Source organism: Dipodomys ordii, unplaced genomic scaffold (genome assembly GCF_000151885.1).
Source record: "Dipodomys ordii isolate 6190 unplaced genomic scaffold, Dord_2.0 Scaffold10, whole genome shotgun sequence".
Taxonomy (NCBI): Eukaryota; Metazoa; Chordata; class Mammalia; order Rodentia; family Heteromyidae; genus Dipodomys; species Dipodomys ordii.
In genome coordinates this window covers 18,460,079-18,469,176 of record NW_012267226.1, presented here as the reverse complement: position 1 = coordinate 18,469,176, position 9,098 = coordinate 18,460,079, and the positions used below count along the sequence as shown (strand labels likewise).

The window sequence follows — 9,098 nt, the reverse complement described above, 5'->3', positions numbered from 1 at the left end:
GATTACACTCGCGTCAATCAGATCTATTTGCCCAGCGTTTTTCTACCTGTGAGGTTTTGCCTAGTTTATTTCCTCTGCATGAAAGTACTCCCCGGCTTATCCTGTGCCTGCTCTTGCTCGTGTCTCAGAGCTCAGCTCAAATACTACCACCGTCTTCTCTGGCTATGCCTGCCAGAAGTGATTCCTATCACTTTAGCCTCCTGTAATCCTTTGTTTGGGGCACCTGTGTGATACCTCACGCTGCAGCTTTCCACTACAGATCATTGGCCCACGTGAAGAATCTCCATCACAACAAGGCTTACCTGAAATGCCTGCCTCTGAATCCTAAGGGTACAGGCTCTGCAGCTGTGCCCAGAGGATGGCACTTGCAGAATGGATGCAGGCTTGCATCCTGAGGGATGGCTTTGTGCAGTGGGTTCATGCGTTTCTTGAGCGCCAGGACTACATTTTCCATTGCTTCATGACCATTTAAATACCTATGGACTCACATGGAAAGTAAACACTAACCTGAATAGCCTCTCCCCATTCTCCCGTTACAATGTGCTAAACTTCTCTAATTGGGAGGATGTATATACAAAGGACATTCCTCAGTAGTTAGTCTAAGAATGCTGTGGAGAATCAGTTGTAGCTACTATATTGATATATTATATGTGATGTATTCATAGTGGAGCTCAAGGCTCCAAGATGGATTTTTCTCTAGACTTGTCACCACGAAACATTGCAGTTTTCATAGCAATTTAGGTGTGTGTGTGTGTGTGTGTGTGTGTGTGTGTGTGTGTCCTGGATTCTGAACTTCATAACTGATCTCATTTCCCTCTCTGTAGGGCACAAACGGCCCATCATAGAACCCAGGGCCACCACCAGCATGTAGTTTGGACGCCATCATGCCCTTCCGGCTCCACAACCACCTCTTGGCCCAGTGGACCAGGGTTTGCATCTTTTCTAAAACCTACTTGGAATTTACTTTCTTTCACCGTGATATTTAAGACCAGTAGTAAGCTTTTCTTTTTAGGAAGGTAGGAGGCTATAAATAAACAAAACTAATTTGTGACCTTATAGCTGTGCAAATATTTTTGATCATCATTTTCTTGTATTCTGGAGAGAGAAATTAGTGTGGAAAATGAGTCTTCGGATCAGTAATTCCGAGGGAAATCAGGGCCAGAAAGAACAGATGGAGCAAGTGTTGCTCCGAGGTCAGAGTTATTTAAAAAAAAAGAAGAAGAAGAAATTGTAGAGAAAAACGTAGACTCGAAAAGATGATGAAGTTTTAGCACAGGAAGAGATGAGAGTGGTTTTAGAGTATGGTCATAAAAGGTAAAAAGCAAGAAAAAGCTTTTAGAGCAAGGAGAAGTAGTTAAAATAGGGCCTGGTTCAGGGAACTAACCTCAGGTCTTTCCTCCTGGAGAAGAGAGGGTCTGACTGCAGCTCTGAGGCCACAGTACAAACACACCCCTGGTGGGGTTCAGAGGTCCGCATGGAGCTATCAACTGAGGGCCCAGGGCCACGGGATCCCACCTCACAGTGTTCAAGGAAACAAAGTCAAAGCAGAGGGAGAGGCATGAGAGTGATTGAGAAAGAGAGCCATCGGCAACTCTAGACATCTGCCTACACACGAGGTCATGCCAAGTGAATGGAAGGATCTGGAACTGCAAACCTGTAACATCAAGATTCCTTTCAGGATACAATTCAACTGAAAGGTATATGTACTAGTGGAGGGATGGAGACACACAGGGCCCACGTAGTTGTAGAAAAGACTCTGGATTTCTAGGGGATAGACAGTGGCAGGCTATCAGATGTAGCACAGAAAATGGCCAGGTCCGTGGGCATCATTCTCACCAAAACACCTTCTGGATAATTCGACTTTGAAGACCTGGCTCAGGGGCATGCCAACAGACAGGAGCTCTTCTTCCCAGACGTATCCTGTGCCAGCTCAGGGTGCACATCGCATAATATCACCCACCTAAGAAAACAGAAAGGTGTCCATTGAGTGGTTCTTTGCTTATTCATTCAACACATACTGAATATTTAATGATTTCTGAGCACTGGGCTGAAGAATGGAGATATAAAGGATAGAAACATGCACTTACTGGCGGTAAGGAGCTCAAAGCCCAGCAAGGAAAATCAATACAAGAATAAAGCATTACAGTGTGTGTGTGTGGTATGAGCAATGATATAATTGAGATATATATATATATGAATTGATATATAGAGATATAGATATATATGTGATATATATATATGAATTGATATATAGAGATATAGATATATATGTGAGATATATACATGAATTGATATATAGAGATATAGATATAGATATATATGTGAGATATATATATGAATTGATATATAGAGATATAGATATAGATATATATGGACAGATGAGATCACAGGATGAAACAAGGGACTCTGCCTTGGGGAGCTAGAGAAGAGGGGCATGTTTGACCAGGATTCTGAAGGATGAGTAGGAGCTTGCAGACTGAACAACCCAGTATAAGCTTTAAATAGTAGGTTATGTTTTTACGACCCTGAGAATGTTTGGGGGGGGTAATTAGAACACAGTGTGGAAAGGTACTAGGGAATGAGCACCAAATGCTTTGAGCTAGATTGTTAAGGTTCCATGATAGGTAATGGCATCCTGAAGAATTAGAACTAACTTTATCTTTTAAACAGACCAGTGACCTCAGGCAATCAACTGCTGGGGAATTTACAGGCTCTGGTTCACTCTTGGAGACCCACCCTCAAATTAGCATCAGAGCAGCTGGTGGTTGAGATTGTCGGACCCTGGGAAGATGTAAACACTTAGCGGGTACAAATCAACATGGCACATAGGAAAATCTCTGGGGTGGCCACCAGATGTCCCATTTTTGCCTATCAGGGGCCAGCATGAGCTGAAGTGCTCCCCCACTTTCTGAAGGCCCAACGTGGGGCCTGGATCCTAGGTCCCAGTCATTTCACACACAACAAGAGTGAATTCATATACAGGGTGGGGATGGGGGGGTGGAGAAAGAAAGGCCTTACGTCTTCCTTTGATTCAGGTTGTTATTGTTCAAATGCATTATTAATGATGGAGTCTGCAATCATTTATAACTCGGTCATCACAAAAGCATGTGACCATTTACACATAGCTATCTGCGAGTGTGTTATGAAGGTAATATTTTACCATGCATGCGAACTTGCTCAGGGGCTGCATGCCTAATGCTCAGCCTGCGCAGGTCCCCCACTCCCTTCTCAGAAGTAATCACCCCTTGCCTTTCTTCAGAGCTGCCAAATGGCAGAGAAGGGAAGCGGGAGGGAAAAGGGACCCGGAACAGGGAGCCATGAAAAATGGAAGTTAGAAACACGAGCTGTATTTTTTCCCCTTCATTTTTTTCCCTCTCTCTCTCTTTTGTCTTTTCTTTCTTTTTCCTATTGAATGAAAAATAAGAATGCAGGAAAGCCTCAGGAGCCTCGTGACTTCCTGATTTTTATTTAAAAATAAACCTGCTGCTCTGGTTGTTACCACTGCTGTGGGGGGGACACACCAGCTCCCCTCCCACTGCCCAGTATGTACGGTCCACAAGATAAGTGCTCCAAAGAGAAAGAATAGATCAGCTTAGATCTTACAGACGGTCGAGGGAATGTACCAGAAAATTTGATGGCCAGCGTAGTCCTTTGAGGACCCCAATAACCAGCAGGTCTGGTGAGTTAGGGAGAAACTGAGGAATGCGGAGGGGGGTAATAGGGAGAGAAAGAGAGAGGCCAGTATTGTGGTGACTTCTGAGTTTTGCATCCAAAGCTAGAGCCCTGCTAGATCAAGAAGAGACCTAGAAGCATTTCCTGCATCTCAGACTCTTCGTATCCACCTAGAGAAAGAGGGGAGGGGCTGGTGTGATGTCTCATGCCTTTCATCCTAGCTACTCGGGAGACTGAGATCTGAGGATTACAATCCAAAGCCAGCTGAGGCAGGAAAATCCATGAGACTCTTATCTCCAATTAGCCATGAAAAAAAAAAAAAAAAGGAAGTGGAGCTGTGGCTCCAAGTGGTAGAGCACTAGCTTTAAGCAAAAACAGCTCAAGGACAATGGCCAGGCCCTGCATCTAGGGCTTTGGAAGCAGTTTCAGGGTCCAGCTGTGAAGAGACTACAAGGCTTAACAAGGGACCTAAGATGGTGGGGGGGGGAATTCAAGAGGGATCCCTGGCCCTAAAGTCAAAACAGGAGCTAAGACATGCTCAGTTCAACAGGAACCTTTACTTGAATACTAAGAGTGGAACCTGGACCGGTTACAGGTGGCTCATGCCTGCAATCCTAGCTACTCAGAAAGCTGAGATCTGAGGATCGCAGTTCAAAATCAGCCTGGGAAGAAAAAAAATCTCCATGAGACACTAATCTTCTGGCTTTTTTCTTTTTGCTTATGTGGTGCTGAGGAATTGAACCCAAGGCCTTAGGCATGCAAGGCAAGTGCTCTACCACTGAACCAACTTCCCAGCCATGAGACACTAATCTTCAAAAACAAGAAGTGGCACTGTGGCTCAAAGTGGTAGAGCATTAGCCTTGAACAAAAGAGCTCGGGGACAGCACCCAGGCCCTAAGTTCAAGCCCCACAACTGTCCCCCCAGCAAAAAATTGGAACCTCTTCTCCCTTCTAGCCAAGAAAATAAGGATATTATAGGAACATCTCAGAGCCAGCCCTCAAGGCTGGCAATTGGTATTTAACCAGAGGGTAATTCATCCAACAAACAGTGAGCCATGGCTTTAAGGGCCAGCCCTGTTCCGCACACTGGCAGAAATCCAACAGTGTGGCATAGAAGTCTCATCTGATCTGAGAGGGATCATGTGAAGTTGCTGTAAAGAAGCTAAGAAACTTGCAAGCTGGAGAGTCAGAGGTTGCTTTGGCAAAAGGAAGAAGAAAAACAATATTTCACAAACAGTAGAACATGCAGAAACCCTGAGCCAAGGGGGAGTGTGGCTTAAGAAATGGAGGGAAGGCCATATGTTAGAGTTCAGAAAGTGAGGGAAGAATAATGTCAGAAGGGGCCAAGGAAACAGCAGAGCCAAATCACAGAGGAATTTGGAGAGGATGGAGAGCAATGGAAAATACAGAGTTTCAGACAAAGCATCGTGGACAGACATGAATTCCAAGGAGAGCCCCCTGCAGTGTGAATAGACAGGAGGGGCCGACAGATGCATTAAGAAGTTGTCACCAGCAGAAGATGGTGACACTCTGGCCTGTGATGATGGCAGAGACTGAAGGCCACCAAAGAGAGCCAAGAAATCATTAGCAAGGAAAATCAGCAGGGAGTTGGCGATCAATTGGAACAGGAGGGCAGAGAAAGAATGATTCCTCTAGCTTTCCAGCATAGACAAATGGACATACAGCCTTTCCCTACATGGAGAGAAGGAGGAATCATGGAAGAAGGCCAAGACCAAGCATGCCAACAGTGGGTTTAGTTTTGCAGATGTTAAGTTGGAGGCAGCTTTAGGGACAGCATGGTGGAGATTTCGGGTATACTGCTGGAAATACAGTTCTCAGATGTACAGGGGAAAACTGGATCAGAGTCAAATAAAGAAACCATTGGCATTTGGATGGGCTGTGAAGCCCATAGAGGAGATCGCTTTTAGAGGTAATATAGAATAAGAAGCCATGAGTCCTTCGGACTTCCACTGCACAGCTATCAGACCACCCAGGAGGATGAGCCTGGGAAGGGAGGTGGGTATTTGAGCTGCAATGGTCAAGAGGGTGGGAAACAAGAGAAAATTTTAAAAGTCCATTAGAGACGTCAACATCAAGGTCACTAATGACCCAATACTATGAAAGAGGATTGAACCCGGATGAGGATGGAATCCTGTATGTCTTAGATATGGCCTTTCCTTGAGGCAAGGAACTCATCCAAACCATCAGGATTCTACGTTTCTATTCTGGACAACCCCGGGCCAGCTTCCCCCAAGCCCCCACCCCCACCCCATGGGGATGACAGCTTCCTCATTTCAAGAGGCTGGTCAGCCCAGGTTAACATGAAGTGAGCCATCCAGCAGAAAGCCCTCAGAGGCCAAGCACCAAAAAATATGCTAGAAGGGCCAGCTGAGTGGCCAGCATTACAATGTAATGCCCGGCCTCGGGTCAGTAATGGGGAGGTATTAGTCATCTCTTAGACCTCAGCTCCATTATTTTTTGCCGGAAATGTGAGAACATCTCTCACTAATAACGTGTGGATTCACTTCCAACTATTTGCCTTTCAAGTCAGCCTCCTCAGGTCGGGTGACATATCTCGTTTAACAGGGGTGCCATTAGAGGGAAGATTTAACGTGCGGCTAAAAGCATTTGTAGCGGGAGCTGTGGGTGGGTTCTTTTTTAAGCTTCTGTGGCTGGTAACTTGCGTCTCTTTCCCTCCGTGCTGTTGGGTTTTGTTATTGAAGCCTTTTTCTTTCCTGGAGGAAGGTTGGTCATTAACTCTCCCCTGTCCGGAGTTATCCTGTGCATGGACAGGGTTAACCAAGCTGAATTAGAAATCTACACCAACCAAAGACTATGTTAGGCTTACTGAGCTAAGTATAATAATGACTGGCAGCTTGCCTCTCACCCTGCTTGGGTGACCTGCTATGTCCTTATCATCTTACAGAAATAACTATACTATAGCCTTGCAAATAAAGCCACAAATCTACCAGTCCATGGAATGTGCGCCATCTTACCACTAGAGGAGTCCTGTCTCAAGATGGCCAACAGCCATGCCAAGGAACAGAGAGAAGAAGAGGGCTGAGGCTGTTGAAGAACTCACCCTTTAACTGAAACTTGACTTTTTGGGTTTTTCTCCTACAGGTTGGGACCCTTTAAGACACTGCTTGAGCTTCCGAAATCTTGTCCGTGAATAAGCTTCCCAGAGCCACAACCTGTCTGTACCTAAGATTTTGCCATCTGAAAGATCAGGAAAGTGAGATTATCAAACAGAAACATTGAGCTCGTGGCTCAGCATGCAGAAGAGATTCGGTAGGCGCATCCCAGTTACGAGTGATACGCGATCGATATCCTAGTCAAAATGCCCAAAGAGGTAAGTTATCAGATCGTAGAATCAATACATGCGGGGCTCGGTTTGGTTTTAGATATCTAGAAGGTGGCTCAAAGGACCAAATGTTTCTCCCACTGTCACAGTGGTGGGCTTCCTATGTCCATGTCATACAAAAACAAAAACCAATGGTGCCAAGATGGCAGCAGCTACATCAGGATGCCAACTTCACATTTCAGTAGGAGAAGCCATACTCTTCTCTGCGTTGAGTCCTTTCAACTGTAGGCCAGACATTACTGGGTGAGTTGGGTCATGTGTTCATCTCTGAACCCATTACGAGGCCTAGAGCTTGGACTGGGATGACTGGCTGGCCATCTGAAGGGGAGGAAAAGAATGAGGGGTCAAGGTCCCTGACAGTTGCTGGAAGTCGTTTCTCGGAAAGAAGTTGCTAGCAACACTATGAAAGAGGATGAGAAGGGAGAGGAGGATCAGAAGGAAAGAAGGGGAAAAAAGTAGGAGTAGTCAAAAAGGGTTAGGTATCCGAACTTAGAAAAATCTACCACAAATAATAATTTCCCATCCTACTCTATGTTCATATACTTAAAATATGTGCTTGAGGGAGGATTCCCCCTCAACACATTTCAGCAAAGTACTCTCTTCCCCAAGTACTAGTCACATACTGATTTGAACCCATTACCAGCCTTTGCTCCACCTGCATCCTGTTAGAGCTATTACTCCATAACTTCACCACCTCCATTGCAGCTGTACTCTTTGATGGCCAAGACGGGGCCTTCTTCACCTCCCTGCAGAATACAGGTATCCTTCAGGGTACCAGGCATGCCCAGGGATGGGAAAGGGCCAGAGAGGAGGGCAGTAACTAACTAGGGTGGGATTGCTGCTCTGAGATTGGAAAGCTACTTAGGAAACCAAGCCAGGGGCCCAGCAGAGGGACATCTTCAGTGATGATTAAGGAAAGGGTGTTTGCTGCAGACTGCACTGGACCCTGAACCTGTGGGCATCCATCTGTGTGCAGTGGTCCCCTACCATTAAAAGTGTCCTCCTAGCCTAGTCAACACAGGTTCAGTAACTGGGCAGGGCTGAGCGTATAGGAAAAGACCTCTCATGGTGCTCCACTGGCTGGGGAAGGCAGGACTGACCAAGCGGGGCATGTGAGCAAGAGTTCCTGGCAGATTCCCAGACTGGGTGTCTATCTAGGGCCAGAGGCTGAGCCTCCACCAGCCTCTTCTGACCTAAAGGATTCCCCTGGCCAACAAGGAACACCAAAGAGACTTCCTCTGCTCTGGAGAGAGCTGTGCAAACAAAACTCAGTTTTTAGGGGTTAATCCGTGTCCTCTGGAGGAGACATTGGGCCTCTTCTGAAGGGCAGAGCTGGCCAGTGGGCTGAGACTACCCAAAGGCATGAGGCTGCCGGCCTGAGATTACTTTGGCAGCAGCTCCAAAGAGCAGCCCTTTAATCACCGCAACAGCACTGGCCTCCTCCACACCAGCCCAGCCATGGGGGCTGAGCAGCCCAGCCGGGCACCACCTCGGTCTGTAGCTCTGAATGTCACTTCTCCAGCAACCAGGAACCAAAGGCTCCTCCTAGTCTATGTGCACCGGGCTCCTACTGTGTGCATAGCAACACACCCTCTGGCCCCACTAGTACACTCAGTGGGCCCTTTGGCTAGTTGGTGATTTTGACTGCCCAGTCTGTGCAGGGGGAGTAGGTTGGCCAGCAGGTAGCAGGCCAGCAGTGAGTGAATGGGGAGAGGGGAGAAGAGAATGGCAGGGAGGGGCCCGAGTCTGACCTTCCTCTGAAGTCCTAAGTCCTGAATGATGCCTCCACTGGGAAGCACACATACGTGCACACACACACACACACACACACACACACACACACACACAGCCCAGCCCCCAGAAAGGCACAAACACCCCATTTGCTACAGAGCGGGGGCAGAGCGAGGAGCCCTGGCCTTTCCCTGTGGCCGGCGGGAGTCTCCCATAGCCTTCCACGTGGGCCCCTCCCGTCCCTTTCCTCCTCTTCTGGGGTCTCCGCGGGGGCCACCTCCACGGCAGGGCTTTGCAAAGTCTGTGGAGCCCAGGAAGGGCGGTGCTGCCA

General features: G+C 47.1%; 1 long non-coding RNA gene across 1 annotated transcript in view; it reads right to left on the bottom strand.

Annotated features, from left to right (window-relative positions):
* Positions 1-1,810: 1,810 nt before the first annotated feature.
* LOC105980749 overlaps positions 1,811-9,098 on the bottom strand; it is a 12,923-nt gene continuing 5,635 nt past the window's right edge. The window contains exon 3 of the long non-coding RNA XR_001174761.1: positions 1,811-1,960. This is a non-coding gene — a long non-coding RNA (uncharacterized LOC105980749). The remainder of the gene's footprint in view (positions 1,961-9,098) is intronic.